The sequence below is a fragment of the Phacochoerus africanus genome, chromosome 10 (genome assembly GCF_016906955.1).
Source record: "Phacochoerus africanus isolate WHEZ1 chromosome 10, ROS_Pafr_v1, whole genome shotgun sequence".
Lineage (NCBI taxonomy): Eukaryota > Metazoa > Chordata > Mammalia > Artiodactyla > Suidae > Phacochoerus > Phacochoerus africanus.
In genome coordinates, this window is record NC_062553.1 from 97,524,206 (window position 1) to 97,543,188 (window position 18,983).

Below are 18,983 nucleotides of genomic sequence, written 5' to 3' on the forward strand. Positions count from 1 at the left end.
TAATCTATTCTGGAAACACCCTCACAGGCACATCCAGAAATAATGTTTAACCAACTGTCTGGACATACTGTGGCCCAATCAAGCTGACACATAACATTAACTATCACAGTATTACATGCTGGAAAAAACGCATGTGCATTGGCATCACTGGGAAACTACTAATTCAGTTTTTCTAGAACGTGACATGTGAAAGAGAGAGATGGATAGGGTGGTTTTATTTTATTTTTTTTTGTTGTTTTGTTTTTTTTCAGCTTTGCCTGAGGCACGCAGAAGTTCTCCAGCCAGGGATCGAACCTATACCACAGTAGCAGCCCAAGCCACTGCAGTGACAACATGGGAGCCTTAATCCACTGCACCACAAGTTAACACCTGATCTGGTGGTTTTAAAACATGATTGTAAATTCTTTGAAACTCCTCTTATCAAGTGTACCTTGAGTCTGCGTGGTCTTGGGACTGTTTTATCCATAAGGTGTTGTAGAGGTGATACTAACTTCTAAGGCTTTGTTATAAAAAGCCATGCAACTTTTACATGCTTAGGAAACCCTGAGCCACCATAAAAGATATATGAATAACCTGAGGCTGTCATGCTAATATGCATTAGGATTCATTGATGGGTTTGATGGGACAACATGATATTTGTAAGACCATTGACAGGTAAATTAGTTAAAAAGCTATTGCAATATGTTTGAAGAAAAGTAATAAATTTTGGACTAGGAAAGTGTTACTTAGAATGTAGAGAATAAATGTGAAAACCATTCGGAATTACAATTTGCAAGAGGTGATTGATTAGATTTAAGGGTGAGGGAAAATATCCCATTTGGATGTCTGGATTACTGGAATTGACATTTATAAAAGTTGGAACTTGGACAGAGAAGGAGATGCTTTGTGGAAAGAGGATAAGTGTATCTCGGGACACATCCAGTTAGAGACAGATAACCCTCGGGTTTAGATTGGTACTAATTACCGTATATGTCAAAATTTCAGATGTTTTCTTTCGTTCATGCCAATTCTGAATGAGTAGTGGTGGCTGTCTGGAAGGGTGAGTTAAGAAGAGTGATCTTAGCTTGATCAGTGATTGATATTTACCTAGAGCAAAGCCAAGGAGAATGATCATTTGCCTGATGTGTATTTGCCCACTTTGATAGTAATGGTAGGAAATATCAAGATTTTGTGATATTGAAAGGTAATGATGATCAAATCAAGGTTCCATGGGGAGCAACAACATTTATCTATTTTGAAACCTTCTTACACTTTGTTGAGTATGATTAAATCTGAAAAAATATTCATATAACCCATCATTATTTATGGCATGATGCTCTGTGGGGACTGACCCACTATGACCCTGGATAACTGTGAGAGTTGGCAGTGGTGAAGGAGTATCTTAGGCTTCCTGCTAAGTAAAAGCAACAGGAAGAAGTAGAATCATGGAATTACAGGATTGGAAAACAATTTGGAGTTTGGTCATCCAGCCCTCTCATTTTACTGAGAAAGGAGATTGAAGCTTGAGAAGATGTGCCTTGCCTAAGATCACTTAGCTTTATAAGCTCTGAAATTGCTTTGAAATATCTGTAATAAATTTTTCTTCTTATGACAGAGCCAGTACTGGAAGCTAGCCTAACTGCACTGTGATGACATTGGCTTGTGATGAACTGGATCAGTTGCACATCAGAAAGAAATTACTGTGTAACTGCCCAGGGTGAATCAAGGATTCCTTCCACATTGAGGATATCTATTCCCACTCCTGGCATCATAAGCTGGTCTGCTGCTTGTTGTGGAGCCCAGAAGATACTTTCAAATTTTTAGGGAAGGATAAATAGATGTTTGGGAGAGTTTCCAGAATGGTGGTTTCTGCAACATCTATAGCCTTAGAACTTAGGAAGAGCAAATACAAAATGTGTTTTTGCAAATGTTTTTCATGGACTTAAGACCTAACCTGTTTAACAGATTTTCTTGCTTGAAAAACATGACTGGTTTTAGCTGACAAGTTAGATTTTATGAACTGATTGATCCCAGCTGCCAGTTGTCAAGGCCAAAGGATGTTCCACATTGGCAGTCCCCAAAGACCTTGAGTTGATTGGCTTAAAGTGTGGAAAGGAAGATTTGGGGGTGGAGAAAATAGAGTCCTATAAAGCTAATATGATTTTGAAAGTATTTGAAATACAAAATATCCATTAGAACACAAAAAAAGTCAAAACAGTCTAAGCTTTATCCTGCTTTGTGGGTTGTTCTAATGCTTTCTAAGGTTGTAGGTGCCCTTATACAATTTTTATTTGCTTTTCATTGACTTTCTAATAGTAGAACCCTATTCATATTTAGTGAAAAAAAGGAGGTATATACTTGACTGCTTCTGAGTTTGAATTATGTACTTTCTTAAGAATGTATAATATAGACTATGTTTTGAGTTCATGAAAGTATTCTTATTTTGACAAAAACATCAAGCATTTATGTCTTAAAAAAGATGTGGTGAGATCTTTAATTTAGATAGATTCTTGAGTGGTAAATGAGACAGTTGTTTGAAAGTTAATTTTTAAATTTTATTGTGAGATCTATGTTCATATTTGAACTCATTATTTTTTTTAACAATGTCAGTAATGCTAATGATACTACCATTTATTTATGTTTATGCCTTATCTCCCATGATTTGTACCTATGTTTTTGAGTTGTAAAGATGAAACAAGCTGATACAAACTGCTTAGAATAGTGCTTGTTGCATAATTACTGATTAATGCTATTATAATTATAAATTATAGCAATGGAGAGGTAATGCTACAAATGTTATTGGTCAAGTATATAATAAAACTCTGAATAATTGCTGAAGTACAATTTAGCTAAATATGTCCACATGCTTAGTTCTTTAAACAGTAGAAAATATCATCCATGATTGGCCTAACTATCTTAGGAGATTACACATATTTAATTTATGCATGTTGGCATATATACTCCTGACTGTGTTTTGTAGTCAAAGTAGCCTTTTACTGGCTTTTATCTAGGCACTGAGTTTCCAGAAGTAAAACTTCACTTTAACCATAAGCTTCCAAAACATCAATTAGATATCTGGTTATTTGGATTAGTGATATCTTCTTCCTTCCTGTTGCTTAGAGCGAGGTGGCTATTTTCTTTTAATTAAATCTGCATGGACCCATTAGAAGGAGAGTCAGGCACTTTCAATATGGAATTAAATAAATAATGAGGGGCATTGTCAGTGCTACTAAACTAGTTATCTTAGGGGAAAGTATGAATGGCAACTGTAGCTGACTATTCCTTCACTCACAACAAAGACAAATTACCATTGAATGGAAAATATTACCAAATCTACTGGACAATAAATAAAGAAACTGAATTATCTTGAGAACCACTCTCCAGAAAGTACCCTGTATTAACTGAGGTATAGCATATGTAAGTCAATTAATATAAAAAATGGTTATTAAAAAGCTATAATCTGGATTTTATTATTTAAAACACAGCTGATGAAAGCAAAACTAATGATGAAATTTTTAGAAGTTTCATGACATGATCAAAGAGGTATTGGTTCAAACTATATCTTAGCAATTTTTTGACTTGTGACCCTAAACTTATTACAGACTTCTTTGTACCTCATCATGTAGTAGATAATAAATGCTTGGTAGTGATCATTTTAATTTTTGGAGCTGAGAAAGTTAAACTCAGAGAGTGTGACTAAGTATATTTTGTTATTTAAATATAATATCTAGGGGAGTTCCCGTCATGGCGCAGTGGTTAACGAATCCGACTAGGAACCATGAGGTCGCGGGTTCGGTCCCTGCCCTTGCTCAGTGGGTTAACGATCCGGCGTTGCCGCGAGCTGTGGTGTAGGTCGCAGACGCGGCTCGGATCCCGTGTTGCTGTGGCTCTGGCGTAGGCCGGTGGCTACAGCTCTGATTGGACCCCTAGCCTGGGAACCTCCATATGCCACGAGAGTGGCCCAAGAAATAGCAAAAAGACAATATATATATATATATAGATATATAATATCTAGACTCAGTTTAAACTTATTCTAGCAGAAAACTATATTTTTGGAGCAGTCAAGGTAGTATTTTAAATCCCAAACTTCCTAGTCTCTGCTCCCCTCCCCACCTCCTCTCATCTCTCTGCCTGCCTCCACCCACATATATATTGATGGGATCACACACACACATTGGATAAGGGTATTGATAGGAAAAGGAAAATTAAACCAACTAATTATTGTCTCTTGGATAAATTACACAGTTATTTCTTGTAGGCTCTATCAGGAAAACCAGATGACTGCCCTACCCCTTCTAAAAATATTTTGTATAAGAAATAGCACAAAGAAACACATAGTAAATCTAAAACATAAAGATTGGATATTTAAAATGTGCTTGGTATTATGCTAACCAATTTATATTCAGCAACTTTTTCAAATGGGTACTATTACTATGAATGTTTGTAAGATAAACTGAGTCTTAGATAAGTAAATTTCTACAGTCACAGAGCTATAAACTAGAGAATTAGGATTCAAACATAGGTTTGACTCTGTGCTATGTTTAGCCTTGCTAAATGATTGTTAGAGTGTATTAGGAGTTAGAAATTCAGAGAAAGAAGAAATCTGTAATCTGGAGTGGTCTGGGGAGTCTCAGTGTAGAAGATGTGAGGTCAGCTGTGTTCCAAAGGACAAATAGTAGGATATTTTATTTAGGAGGATGGCTGTAGGAAAAATATAAGTGTGCAAAGATTTACAATGTATTCTTGTGTTAATTCGTTGACCAGTGTGATTCAAGGAATGTTGTTTAGAAGCTGAGTGATCAGAGCTAGGATTTTCCCTTAAACAGCTCTTTTGAGGTATAATTGACATGTAATATACAACAGGAGTTCCCATTGTGGCTCAGTGGGTTAAGAACCCAATTAGTACCTATGAGGATGTGGTGTTGATCCCTGGCCTTGCTCAGTGGGTTAAGGATCTAGCATTGCTGTGGTGTAGGCTGGCACCTGCAGCTCTGATTTGACTTCTAGCTTGGGAACTTCCATATGCAACACCTGCAGCCCTAAAAAGATCCCCCCCCCAAATACAACAAATACTTAATGTGAACAGTCTGAAAGTTTTGAACATATGTGCATAACTGTGAAACCATCACTGTGATCAAGGTAATGAACATATCCATCACTGACAAACCTTTCTTAGAGCAACTTTGTAATTTCTCCCTTCAAGTCCTCTTACCTCCCTAACTCTGGGTTTCCAGGCAACTACTAATATTTTATGTTTTCTGTCACTATACATTTGTGTGCATTTTTTTAGAACTTTAAAAACATTTTTGTCTGATTTCTTTCACTCAGGATAATTTTTCGGAGCTTCACCTATGAAGATGGGTTATATCCATAGTTCATTATTTTTATGCCTAAGCAGTACTTCATTGGATGGTTATAGGATCATTTGTTTATCCATTCACCTTTTGATGAACATTTGGATTGCTTCTAGTTTTTAGCCATTGCAAATAAAGCTAGTATGTTTGTTAAAAATCTTTGTATGGATCTGTGCTTTCATTTCTCTTGGGTAAATAATTAGGAATGGAATTCTTGGATCATATGGTGTGAGTTGTTCAAAATTTTAAGAACTATTTTCCTAAGTGGTTGTACAATTTTACATTTCCACCAGCTGTGTGTGGGCATTCCTGTTTCTCTCTATTACTTGCTAACACTTGATGTGGTCATAAAATGAAAGGATAAGTGGAAGGCAGATAGAGACGCAGATGCCCAGTTAAGAAATTAGGATTTTCAACAAAGACCTATTAAAAGTTTTAAGAGTATGTGAGGGATAAGATGTATGAGGTGATTTAGGAAGGTAAATCTCTTATAGTGTATGCAAGGTGGATTAGAATAGGGAAAGGCTGATAGTTGGGAATCCAGTTTAGGTGGCTAAATAGGTGATGGCCTGAAATAGAGGCATGAGAAGAAAAATATGTAAGTCGGGAATAAGGGTGGAAAGGTAAAGGAAGAGGCGGATGCAAGTGGAAGTTTGAAGGAAGAAATAATGAGATGTTTTATTTTGCCTTTATTTCTTATAGAACTGGAAAGAGGACTTCACTTGCACTTTTCTAGCTTGAGAATCTGAGACGAGTAATGTCATTAATAGTAACAGAAAAGTTGGAGGTATATTTTAGGAAAAGAATGAGAAAGAGAATGAGTGGGATTAGATATGTTGAATGTGAAGTGCATTCAACTCTAACCCATGAATCTTTTATTTTTATGTAGATATTTACACCCATTTTCAATTTCACATGAATTTTAGGTGGCCATATAAACACATACGAAAGGAACTTTGGGAATAAGTCAAAGTCTAGTGAGGTGGGGCAGGGAGGAAAAGAAGGCTGTAGAACTGGGCTGGGGGAATTTAAGGAGAGCTACAAAGTGGCTGTAGGAGCATATATTTATGGAACTTACCCCCACAGAACTGTGAGTTCATGTTGGGAGGTATGGATGACCATTCCACAGGTAATTCACAGTTATTCCAGAAGACCATTTCAGGGATGGATTTGTTGAGAATCCTGTTCTGTTTGTGATTTTCATCATTTTCCAAGGTAGTTGACATGAACTATGTCAGTCTACATCCAATTCTGTCTTCTTTCTTGATTTTCCTCAAATCCCACCATTCTTGGTAATGACCTTGTTCATTTTTCTGTGTCAGTGTTACCTTGGGATGTATAGCCAGAAACTTGATGTTGTTGTTGTATCTTTAAAAGGTGATTCCAGGATTCAAATCAGTAGTATTGCATTCAGTGTTATTGAGACTTACAGAAACATAATTTAGCTTTGGGGAAATTATGCTTTGGGCATTTTTTTACTGCATTTCGAATTCATATTTAAATGGTTCATGACAAATAGAAGAAAACAGTCTCTTAGATTTTATGAGTGTGAATAATGATTTATGGGCTGTGGGCAAATTGTGTGTGGGAGTCAATATATGACATCCACTATGTTGCCATAGAACAGGTTCCTGTGAAGATGCCTTGAATGATCACAGTGATGTGTATTTTGATGAGAACTTTCTATTCCAATCCCACCTACAATTAGCCACACATGCTGAGACCACTTAACTTCATCATGAAATAGTAATATAGTGATATTTCTTAACAGTTTATGAGAGAGAAAGTGTTTAAGTGTGATTTTTTAAAAAAGAAAACACACTGTAATGATGCCTCAGGAGACATAATGAGTTATGTTGAATTCCTGCCAGTACATTCTAAAAGGGTTGGTTTAAATATAGTACTTTCTGTGGATTGAGACAAAATTAAAATATTTTTTGTTGTTCTTCTTCCATTTTCTTTCTTTTAGATAAAATAATATTCTTTTCATCAGTATTAGCATTTCTTAAACACTCAGTATTTGTTACCTTGTGTTAGAATAAGATTTAACACAACTGGCATTTATCTTCTGGTCCCAGTTTGTACATGTGCCTTGTGCATGTCCTTAATGACCTTTGCTATGAGTAAAGGTATCCTTCTGATTTATATATTAATCAGTTTAAATTCACTGCACATTAACATTTTGCACTCACTAATTAGATACTAGTCTATAGGATTATAGCATTGCAGGTGGCTTTGCTTGGGTACACATAACACAAAGCAGCATTATTAGGGTAACGATTTTTAGCAGATTTATTTAGTGAAGTTTGTCATTTTATAGTTCCACTTCAGTTTTGTCTTCATCCGCAAAAGCTTATAATTGAGTTCAATCATGAAAAGTGCCCAAAGCAGTAGCACATTGGTGGTTAGAATCATGGGCCTAGAATCAGACTGTATCGCTGGAAGATGCTCCTTCAATGGATACTTTTTTAATTTGGGCATTTATTTATTTATTTACTGTCTTTTTAGGGCTGTACCCATGGCGTATGGAGGTTCCCAGGCTAGGGGTCGAAGTGGAGCTGTAGCTGCCGGCCTATACCACAACTACAGTGACACTAGATCTGAGCCTCATTTACGAGCTACACCGCAGCTCATGGCAACGCTGGATCCTTAATCCACTGCGCAAGGCCAGGGATTGAACCTTCATCCTCATGGATATTAGTCAGATTCTTTTCTGCTGAGCCACAACAGGAACTCCGAATTTTGGCAGTTATTTAACTGTGCTTTAGTTTCCTCAAACATTAAATGGTAATGAAATAGTAAATGTTTCAGTAGGTTGTTGGGAATGACAGTGCCAGTACCAGAGGAAGTGGATGTTAGTAAATAATAACAACAAAAACAAATAAATGAGAATCTTAATCATCCAGCTCTGAGGCTTAATCACAGGTTTTCTTTCTGCCTGTAGGTGGGGCACCCATCCATTCAGGAACACACCCCGGTTAAGTTCTTCAACTTTCATGAAAGACTACCGATCAGTTATCTATTGCTATATAACAAGCTACCCCAAACTTTAGTGATTTAAAGCAACAGCACTGATTTTTAAAAGTCTCAGATGGTTTCTGTGGTCAGGAATTCAGGAGTGGCTCTCATGTTGTTTTGATAAGGATCTCTTGAAGACTTCTTCACTCATATGTCAGGTTCTAAGGACTGGGGACTCTAAAAGCTTGGGGCTGGAACAGTGAGGTCTCCTCAGACATTCTCTATGAATTTTCTTCATGTAATCTTTCTAATATGCCAGCTTTAGGGTAGCTAGACTTGTTGTTTCCTCTGAGCTCCCAAGATGTGTATCCTAGGAGAAAGAGAAAAAAAGGTGGAGACAACGTAATATTTCATGACAAGCCTGGGGAGCCAGTGTTCCTTTCAAACAATCTGTTGCCTGAAGCAGTTCTGAAGGTACTCCAGGTTCAAAGTGAGGGAGCATGGACCTCACTCCTTTATGGAGAAGTGTAAGCATCATACTACACTGTAAGAGAAAACATGGAAAATAAAGCATACTACAACTGCCAAGCCTCCTGGTACTTACTTATATGTTTGTCTAACATGAATAACTGACTTTTAAGAATCTGATTTCAAATTCTCTGCTGCTCTATACTCATCAAAGCTTCAGTTGTGAGAAAATATTGAGGGAGAATTTTAAAAGTATCCTGCCTTTTGTCCCTTGATTAAGCTAGTTTCTCAAAGAACTCTGAGTCCATCTTGAAGTGCTTTACGTGATTTGACCTTGGACTTTAGACCACATGCATACTTTGGAGGAGGCTATAAAAAATGGCCATGTAAAAATTACTGATGCTTGTTTTTGTCTTTTTAGGGATGCACCTGCGGCATATGGAGGTTCCCAGGCTAGGGGTTGAATCAGAGCTGTAGCCGCTGGCCTACACTACAGCCACAGCAACGCAGGATCCAAGTAGCATCTGTGACCTACACCACAGCTCATGGCAATGCCGGATCCTTAACCCACTAAGCAATGCCAGGGATTGAATGTGTGTCCTCAGGGATGCTAGTCAGATTCATTTCTGCTGATCCATGATGGGAACTCCCAGAATTTCTGATGCGTTGAATATAGAGATGCTTAATCCTCACCACCCCCTCTTCCACTAATGTTCCTCTTCTCAGTCCTTATAACCCACTGCCTTAAATTAGAAACCTGTGGGTCTTCTTTGACTTCATCCTTTACTTCATAGCAAATTTATCACCAAGTTTCCTTGGTTATACCTTTTAAAATCTGTATCCTTTCTGCATATACCTAGAAATGACTTTTTATTCAAGGAAATCAAAGACCATATTTGCTTTTAGTCTCTCATTTTGTGATTAAAATTTGTGAGAAAAATGAAGGAAAAAGGAGCAGATTTTAGGTAGCATTTCTCATTGATTTTTCTTAAATTTCTTAGGATTCTGAACCACAGGCATAGTAATCATTGGCCTGATGTAATTGTATTTTATGTGGAACAAATTAGCCATTATCTATCTTATTATCCCTGGAATTAAAAAAAAAGTCTCATATTTGCATATGAACTTTATTGATTGTGACTATAATTTTTGGACTATGGTACATAAGGTTGATAAAATAATATTTCATAGTTCATAAGAGCACTAGCATTGATACATGCAAGGCTTATTTTTTTAAAATTTTCTTTATCTTCATTTTCTACTCTTGTCTCTCTCACTACTGTAGACAGCTATTCTAATGCATTCACTGTATATCCTTTTATTTTTATATATACACTTACTAAATCCTATTATTTCTTTGTATCCATGTATTTCATGTTTACATAAATGACATTGTGCTATAGATCTTATTCTTTTTTTTTTAATACTAAAAATTTCACTTGAGAGTATGTTTTTAAGATATATCTAGGTTGCTATGAGTAAATCTAGTCTGGGGATCTGACTATTGATATCTGAAACTGATTTTAAGATAGTATTTAACAAATACTCTACAAATTTGTGTCTGGCATTTTAACTGAATGTTTTTCTAATCATGGAATTAAAACATCAGCAATATCTGTTTATTCATTCTGACTATTTACCACCCTCTTGACAACTGACATGGGCAAAGGGAGGTCATTTTCCCCTTTGGCTTGTCTTGATATGTGTTTGCTGGCTTTGATTAGCAGCACAGTGGAGCAATCTGAAAAAAATTAGTATCAATGGAATGCAAATCTTAGTGGTTTAAGAATCACTGTTAGTATACACAGCATGTCTGAAACTCTACATTCCTTTCCTGGCTGCATCTCCTTGTTCCCTGTCTTTCCAAGGTTCTGTCAATAAAGTCCTAAGTAGTTGGCTACTTGCATGAGTTCTGGAAATCAAAAAGACTTTCAACTTTTAGACAGAAGGATCCTTCTGTTGACCTGATGAAAGTTTAGGTCTCGGTGGGACCACACTGAAACAGATTAGAACCTTAGGTTGACAATGAAATTTACTTACTGTTCATTTTAGTCTTAAGAAGAAGGATGTTACTTGTATATGTTTGCATCCTACAGACAAATAAAGGAGGTATTACTTAAAGATTTTGTGGGTAGCATATGGGCAGAATCAAATGAAACAGTTTCTTTTTGGTTTTATACGTGGCAAAGCTCTACTAAAAATAGGTAGGAAATGCAGAGAAATGAGCATAGCTTTAGTATTGTTGACATGAATCAGTTGTTTGATTGTTCATGACAGGCTTCTCTTTGCTTTGTGTCTTTTTTCTCCTTCCCTTCCTCTGCAGTTTTCCATGCCTTTCCTTTCCCCCCTCACTCTTCTGCTTGGCACTAAACTCTAGACAGCCATCAGTGAGGGATAGGTCAAGTTAGAATTGCTGATAAACACTGTCTTGCTGGCAAATAGAGAGCTGATGGAAAGGAGAGGGATCCTATGTTTTTACTAGTGTTCTTCTTACTCAGAAAGCATAAAGCCATTGACAAGTTAGGAAATGCACCTCCCCTCCTCCTCTCTTGCCAGGAAAAACACAACCTTTGGGGAATAGGGGCATAAGAAACTACTTGTGTAAGGCCTTTCTGTGCCTGCTGGCACTTGAAGTCACCATTGCTGTGGTTAGTTTTGCAGCTCATTCTTGGTCTTCGTGCGCGTGACTGGTCTGATTCATCTTTCATTACTCCAGGGTTAAACAGCTTAGGAGGATTCGAGTATAAAAAAATTTCTTCTGAGATTGCTGAGAGATCTTTCCTTCTTGAACTGAAGCAGAAAAAACTTGATGGCTTTCAAACTTGAATGGTACCCTCACTGTATAGTAGCAGCCTTGTTTTACCAAAACTACAGCAAAAACGACCACCCCAATGAAACAACAGCAATTTGGGACTGGAGGTGTAAGTTTAGTTTGCTTTCAGTTAAATTTATATTGTCACTTTTAAAAAAATAGGTTTTATGATGTCTTTGTGTGAACCATGCTTAGAAATGGGCTCTTTCTCAGGTCAAGACAAAGTTTTTTCCCTCCTTAGGAAAAGCGATACAAAGCTAATATGAACATTCATATTCTTTTAAATAATCAAAATCACCCATTGATCGGAATTTTTAACCCTCTAATTTTATAACAAATAGGCAAAAGTATAATAAGTGCATATCAATGATAACTTTATACTAAACCCTCATAACTTATAACCTGATGTCAGTGCAGCTCTGCCTATATTTCTTAACCTCTGACTTTTAGAATTATAGAACAAAAGTAACTGATTCTCAAAAGTATGACCTTAAGAACCATAGGTATCTGAATCAACAAATAGAGATTAAATTATTTTCTCCATGCTGTATTTAACAAATCAAGAAAATAGACATGTATTTATAAACATTTTTGATCCTGAGGGTTGAAATAGCAAGGATTTTTCTATCAATTGTGACTTGACCAGAAAACCCAGTGACCTATAACATATCCTTTCCTGAGAATTCCAATCAGTTGTGGTTTTGGAGTCTTTATATAGGGTTCACGTTGCATGAGCCATGTGGGATCATATTGAACAGTCATATCCTCATACATTAGGGAAGCTAAGTCTAAGACACTAATTTAGTTTTCCAAAGGTGAGTTGAGATTAAACTTCTGCTTTTGGAATCAGACCCATATGTGTATTAACACCATCAGGATTCAGTTCTCCCTTCCCCCATCATCCAGCACAAGGGAAATACCTAATCTACCCCAAATTTAAGCTCTTTGGCCTCCTTTTTCCAGGATTCTAGATTTTCTCTTATTAGATTAGCTACTTTCTATAGGGATATTAAACCCTTAAAGAAGGTTGTATTTGAAGCCCATTACAGGATAATGTTCCAAGAAAATTGTTCTTTTGAAGTATGATTTGAAATGCATGTTCCTTATTAATACAGGCAGCAGGAAGGCAGGAGGCCCGTCTCTGAAAAGGACTTGTTATGAGCTGGGAAAGCTGCTTGAATCCTCAGCATGGATGTACAGAGTTAAAAGCAAAGCTAGGCAAGAAATGAGATCAAGCCTGGAATTATGTATCTGTTAGTAATTTCAGATCCACATGACTAGAGCAACAGCAACAGCTTGTTCTTTAGCAGTTTTTTTTAAAGACTAATCAGTGTAAAGTTGAAACAGGATTTTAACTTCTGATTTTTATACTAATGTCAAGATTTTTCTTCTTCCTAAATTTAGCCATGCAGATATCCCTGTGAAATACTTGAGTCAGAACACAACTAGCTATTTTCACATATCATCAGATTCTCTCCTCAGCATGAAAAAACAACAGAGAGAAGGAAAGAATTCCTTTGGGGACAGAGCATGCTTTGTAGGTTTTTTTTTTTTTTTTTTAATTGAAAAAGTTATCCAGGCAGAACTTGGTTGTCAGTAAAGATGTTTGTTTTGGTTGGCAATCAGCATGTTTAGTCTGAGAGGCAGGGACTTTGGGCTCTGAAGGTGCATTATCTCCAAACTGAGAGAGAGCAAAGAAACTAGGGGAACAAGGCAGTGATGGCTTCAGGTCTGTTGCCCAGAGTCAGTCTGATTTTTACTTAACTAGAATTTGTTTTGAGTGTGAAATGGTACATGTTTTTCCGTATATGCACTTGTATCTAGACCTATGTTTACAAGTAGTGCTTGGGGTCAGGTCGAGGTGGCAACAGGGAATAACATAGCTGTTCTTTTGGAAGCTGTCAGTTTGTTTATCAAAGGGGAGAATGGGATAAATCCAAAGGACTTTGGAGAAACCCCTTCAGCTTTTTCATTGTTACTTTCTATGCCTTGTTTCTTCCATACTTCACTCCATTCGACAAATATTTATTTAATTTTTGAAACTCAACATAGAGATTAAGTGGAGTTTCCCCTAGAGGTAATTTCTAAATTAGCAGCAGGGGAAAAAAGGGTAAAAAGTTATTCTGATAATTCTTTTGGCTCAGTTTTCTGTGGGAAATGGGGATATCTTCTATCTCTCTTTTTGGTTGTGAATCTACCTCACTGAAAGGAAGAAGGGAGATAGAAATTTTGTGTTTAGGGGAGTGAATAAGATCAGGGAAGGGGAGGAGGTCTCTGGAAGAAGAAAGATGGTGTACTTATTGGACCAGAGCCTGGGTGGGTCTGGGCACTCAGAAGCATGCTGGGGGGAAGCAGTTATGATGTTCAGAGTGAGCTTATTTGAAGTTTAGCTAAAGAATTGACTCAAAATTGGTATTAAAAATTGTTGAGAAGGAGAAGTTCGTTCAGAAACACAGCAGGGCAGGATCTGACCTGCTGCCTTCAATGAGCAGGTAGAGGATGTCATCAGAGGGTGGGTCACGTGAAGATGTTTTTAAATATAGCACTGAAAATCACTGAAAAGATTTGTGCTTCCTGTACTCATTATTTAAAAACTAAAATAGCAATAAGTCATAAAACACAAAACTTACATTAGTTCTGGAAGTGAAATTATTTTTTTCTTTAGTTTTTTTGGATAAGTTTATAGAAAATAAACATTAGTTTTGTGTGCCCCTACCTTGCTGGTATCCTGATCATGTGCATAGTCTATCTGTTGGATATTAATACAGTGACACTCTCGGTCCTGAAACCAAAGTTGGGTTAGTAGAGACAGTCATCCCCAAGCCACCTAGATTCATGAGTATTCATCACAGAGATGGCTGTCTTAGATTGCAATCCCCAAACTGTCATCTTTAGGATCATCTCCCATGTAAATTACTTGCATTCATACCCTTAAATCAGGGTCAGCTTCTGGAAGAATGCAGCATTAGACAGTTTGTACCAGAAGTGGGGTCCTAGGAGGCAGACCCTGGGATTAGATCACTGATTTGCCAGTTAGAGACAAGGACTTCATTGCTGAGGATGAGGGTGCTGTCAAGAATTCTTGATGATCTGTAATACCAGTTATTAATACTATTACCTGTGGTGGATTGAGATGAGGTATAGGTAAAGAGGGGATGCACTGGCTCATGCAGTAACTCTCTACTTGAACTGTATAGGGCAGTGATAATTATAAGACTTATATGGTTGGGTAGCTGTTGTTAAGGGTCATGGAAGTCCTGAAGGAAGAGTACAATAGGCTCAGCTCAACCAAATATTGTTTTCAGATATATTGTGAACCCAATTTTCCATGATAACTTTAAAAGAGACCCACATCTCCAGCAGCCATAAAACAGACTGTGCTAAGAACCAGGTCCAGGATTTGATTGTAAGAATAGAGAAATTACAAAGGAAGCTGAATTCATACCCCTGGTACCTCTCTTACACTTAAGAATAAGACTTTGATTGGAAATATATAGAAGCCTAAAATCTGGGATTAGCACAATTAGATGACTGGGCTTGGAAATCCAGGGCCTTAGATTTTCCTTGTACCTCTAGGCCAGAAGAAGTTGCTCTCTCTCCTGTGTTAAAAGAGAATACATAGGCTCTTACTGCCTAGAAACTACTAACAGAGGGTATAAGGTAGATATTTTTCAAGATGATGATGATCCTTCACAGGCTAAGCCCGTTTCTCTTCCTATGGCTTCTCATAGCGTAGATCAGTAATAGGAGTCTGTCTTAGAGAAAAATTACTATGCTATGAGATGAAAGGAATTATCCACCAAAAACTGCTGGATTTAACTAAAAGTCACCTTCATAAACTTGGAGTACATACACAGGGAATAAATCTTGAAGGTGCTCAAGCAAGAACAACAGAACATAATATTGAATAGAAGAGAGTTTATTTAAATAGGGGAACTCTTCCATAACTCTGGATTTTATATCCTGGCATGGACACCTGGTACTGGTTCTGATTCTCTTCTGGCATGTTTCCATGAAACTTGAAAACACCTGTGGTGTACGGTAAGTGAGGTGGAGATGTGAGATGTCTTCACAGAGTATTACAGATAAAATGAGAGGTCTAGAGAGATGGGCATATTAGAGTAGATGTAATATGGAAGACCAGGGATCCATAAACTGACTATTTGGTGAGGGTTAGTGACGGCTTCATTCACTGAAGTGAAAAGGAATGTGTTAGTGGGGGTAGGGTGGGCTACCAGCATCATCAGAAGCTCAGTGGAGCTGTCCTGTGTAGACCAGCATTGATAATAAAGGAGATGCTGCTAAGGATCTTGGCTCTCTTATGTTACTGACAATGGTTTGATTCTGGAATGGCAGAGGTTAGGTATTGGCACTTAACTGTCAGAGGTAAGGCAGGCATTAATGCCATGATGGGCCGATCTCAAGGCTAGATTGGCAATGAGGGGACCTTGATCCTCAGGTATCTGTGGAAATGGCTAATAGCCTATACTCTTGCTAGGAGTGAGATAGATGGACAGCCAACAAGAGCATTGCTTGCCTTGTATAATAAAACAGACAGATAAACTGTAGTTTAACATGTGAATGACATTACCTACTGTAGTGGAAAATTATAGTCCCTTCGTTTTGACCCAGTTTTCAGACCCAAGGCCTTTTACACAAGTTGAAGGGGATGCTAAAGCCCTTCAAGGAAATATCCTGCAGTGTCACAGTAAGGATATGAAGTAGATACTCCCACATTTTTTCTCAAAGGAATGTAACCATTAGCCAGAATAACTGTACACCAGGAAAAGGGGAAGGCAGTAGAACACAATTCAGAAGATCACCCTTCCTTATACCAATTGTCAGTTCAGGGTTTACCCAAACCACTTTCAGTTTCAATAATTTGCTGGAAGAACTCATTGAGCTCAGTGACAGCTATTATACTCACAGTTATAGTTTTATTACAGGAGAATAAATACAGTATTATAATATAGATTTAGGTTTATTATAGGGAAAGGACACATTAAAATCAGCTATTGGAAGAAATGTATCAGAGAAAGTCCAGGAGGAGTTCAAACAGAGGTTCCAGGTGTTCTGTCTTTGTGCCCATTAGTCATGGACAGTATTAACTCCTCTTGGCAAAGTTGTATAACAGTTTGGAATATTCCCAACCAGAGAGGTTACCTGAGCTTTCATACATGGAGTCTTTGTTGTGGTTTCATGGTTAACAGCCCATGTGATTGACCTCAGTCTCTAGCTCCTCTGGAGGTTGAGCTGACACAAACCCCCATTATAAACCACACTTGTTAGATTGGTATGGCCCAAGGCCCTTATTTAAACAGAGATACTCCTATGAGGTACGATCTTCCAAAGGCTTAGAGATTACTTCTTAGAAGGCAAAGACAAGGGCCAGATTTCTCTTTGGGCAAAGTTAGGTACGTTACTGCATAGAAAGTATTCTATTACTAAGAAAGAGGCCCAGTGCATAACATACCACAATAGGAAATGGTGCCTCAGTCTAATTATTGGCTATGTTGGAAGGCTACAGGTTTTGATTGAGACTCAGAGACTCCTACCCATAAGCTGTCAAAAGAAGAAAAATTCTGGGCCTGGTTCATAATTAGATTATTTTGTTATGTTGTTGCAAACCAAAAATGAAGTATTGTTATCTGATAGCCCCTTTGTGAGTGGTCCTCAAAGACAGTGATGAGGGCAAGTCCTCCAAGAGGGTATGTATCTTTGAGCAGTAAACTTGGTCATTAAAAAAGTATGGGCTGTAGACATTCAGGAGGACTTATGGGAGTGGGCACAAAATATGTGGATCTGTATGTTTTACATGAGTCTCATCCTTAAGCATCTATTTTAGCAGAGGTCAGGCAGACTGTCTTCAGTCAAACTGGTGCTTCTTGCACAATGGACTTGTTAATGGCATAGTCATAGGACCAGTAATGAAAGATAGGCATTAGGTCCAATAGGATTACACTCCTCATCACGATTATTTTAGCTGCTATAGCTGTAGAATGCCTGACCTGTCAGCAGTGAATGCTGAATTTTCAGTATTTGCAATATGTGTTTCTGTCTCTGTAACTTCAGCCTATGGTGAATTAGAGATTCTGGTACCTGGTTAGGTATGCTTCATCTAAGGGACACAGTGAGGTTTCCACAGACCTAAAGCTACAGATATTGACTTGTAATTTTGGGCTTTTTGTGCTGGTAAATCATCAAAGAAAGGAGATACTATACTGCCAGGGGTAATGACTCTGATTATCATGAAGAGATAAGATTCCCACTACATAATTGGAGAAGAGAGAAGTATGTCTGGAACATAGAAGATTGACTGTAGTACCTCTTGGTGCTTCTATGACTGGTGATAACCATGAATGTGCAATAGTATCAGTCATGGCCTGGCTAGGACCTGGTGGCTGGAATTCATTCCCCCAGGAATGAAGATATGGCTAACGCACTGAGTGGGGAAATTAGATGGGCAAAATTAGAAATTGTGACTTGTTCCACCTTGAAGAATTAGGAACAGGAGAGTGAGAAATGAACAAATGACATGAATAGATCTCAGGGGTGCAAGGAGCATTCTATGGTAGATACTTTCAGTGCCCTGGCTGTATTTTCTCACTATTTCATACATTCTGATGGTTTTCTGATGGTTTCCCGATGTAAGCATCTCTCATTCTTTGCCTGAATCTTTTTTTGATCATGGGTGTGATTGGGTCATGCCACTGGGGGAATGAGACTAGAAGTGCTGAGGACCTACATCCTAGGACAATCGTTGGCCATCATTCTGATGTTTTTCCCTAGAGAAATGAAAAGGCATAATTTTTATGTAAAATTTTGTAAATATTAAGTGTTGGCAACTAATTTCCACTTATAAAAACTCCATAGAGGTCTTCTGTGGGACTTAGCACAGGAAACTTGCCATTTGCAACCTCTGATTCCACATAGTCTTCAGAATTTTGGCAGATAACTCTGACATTATTTTGATTAGATGCAACTTTGTCTATAGTTTTCTTTTTTGAAATATAACAATTTATAAACTGTAATTTAATTTAATGGAGAAAAGACAGTTCATCTTTTTATGTTGTTTAATTCAGCTGGTCAAAGTGAAGGAGCCAAATTTAGAAGAAATCATCTGTTAGAAACCTACCTAAGGGTTCACTGTGCATTCTTAATTTGTGTTGCACATCCAGGAGAACAGATTGAATCATTGCTACTGATCTCTTTGGAATAAGTATGGCTTTACAAAGAGTTGATTTAAAACTTGGCTACCACTGTAAGCTATTGTTTTAATATAATATGTATCCAATTAGGTATGCCTAATTCTAAGGGATTAAATAAGAGCAGATTCCTCATGTTTCTCTAATTTTAATTGTCTGGTAGGGATGATGGGACTTAACAGATTCTTCTTCCCTGCTATGAATTAG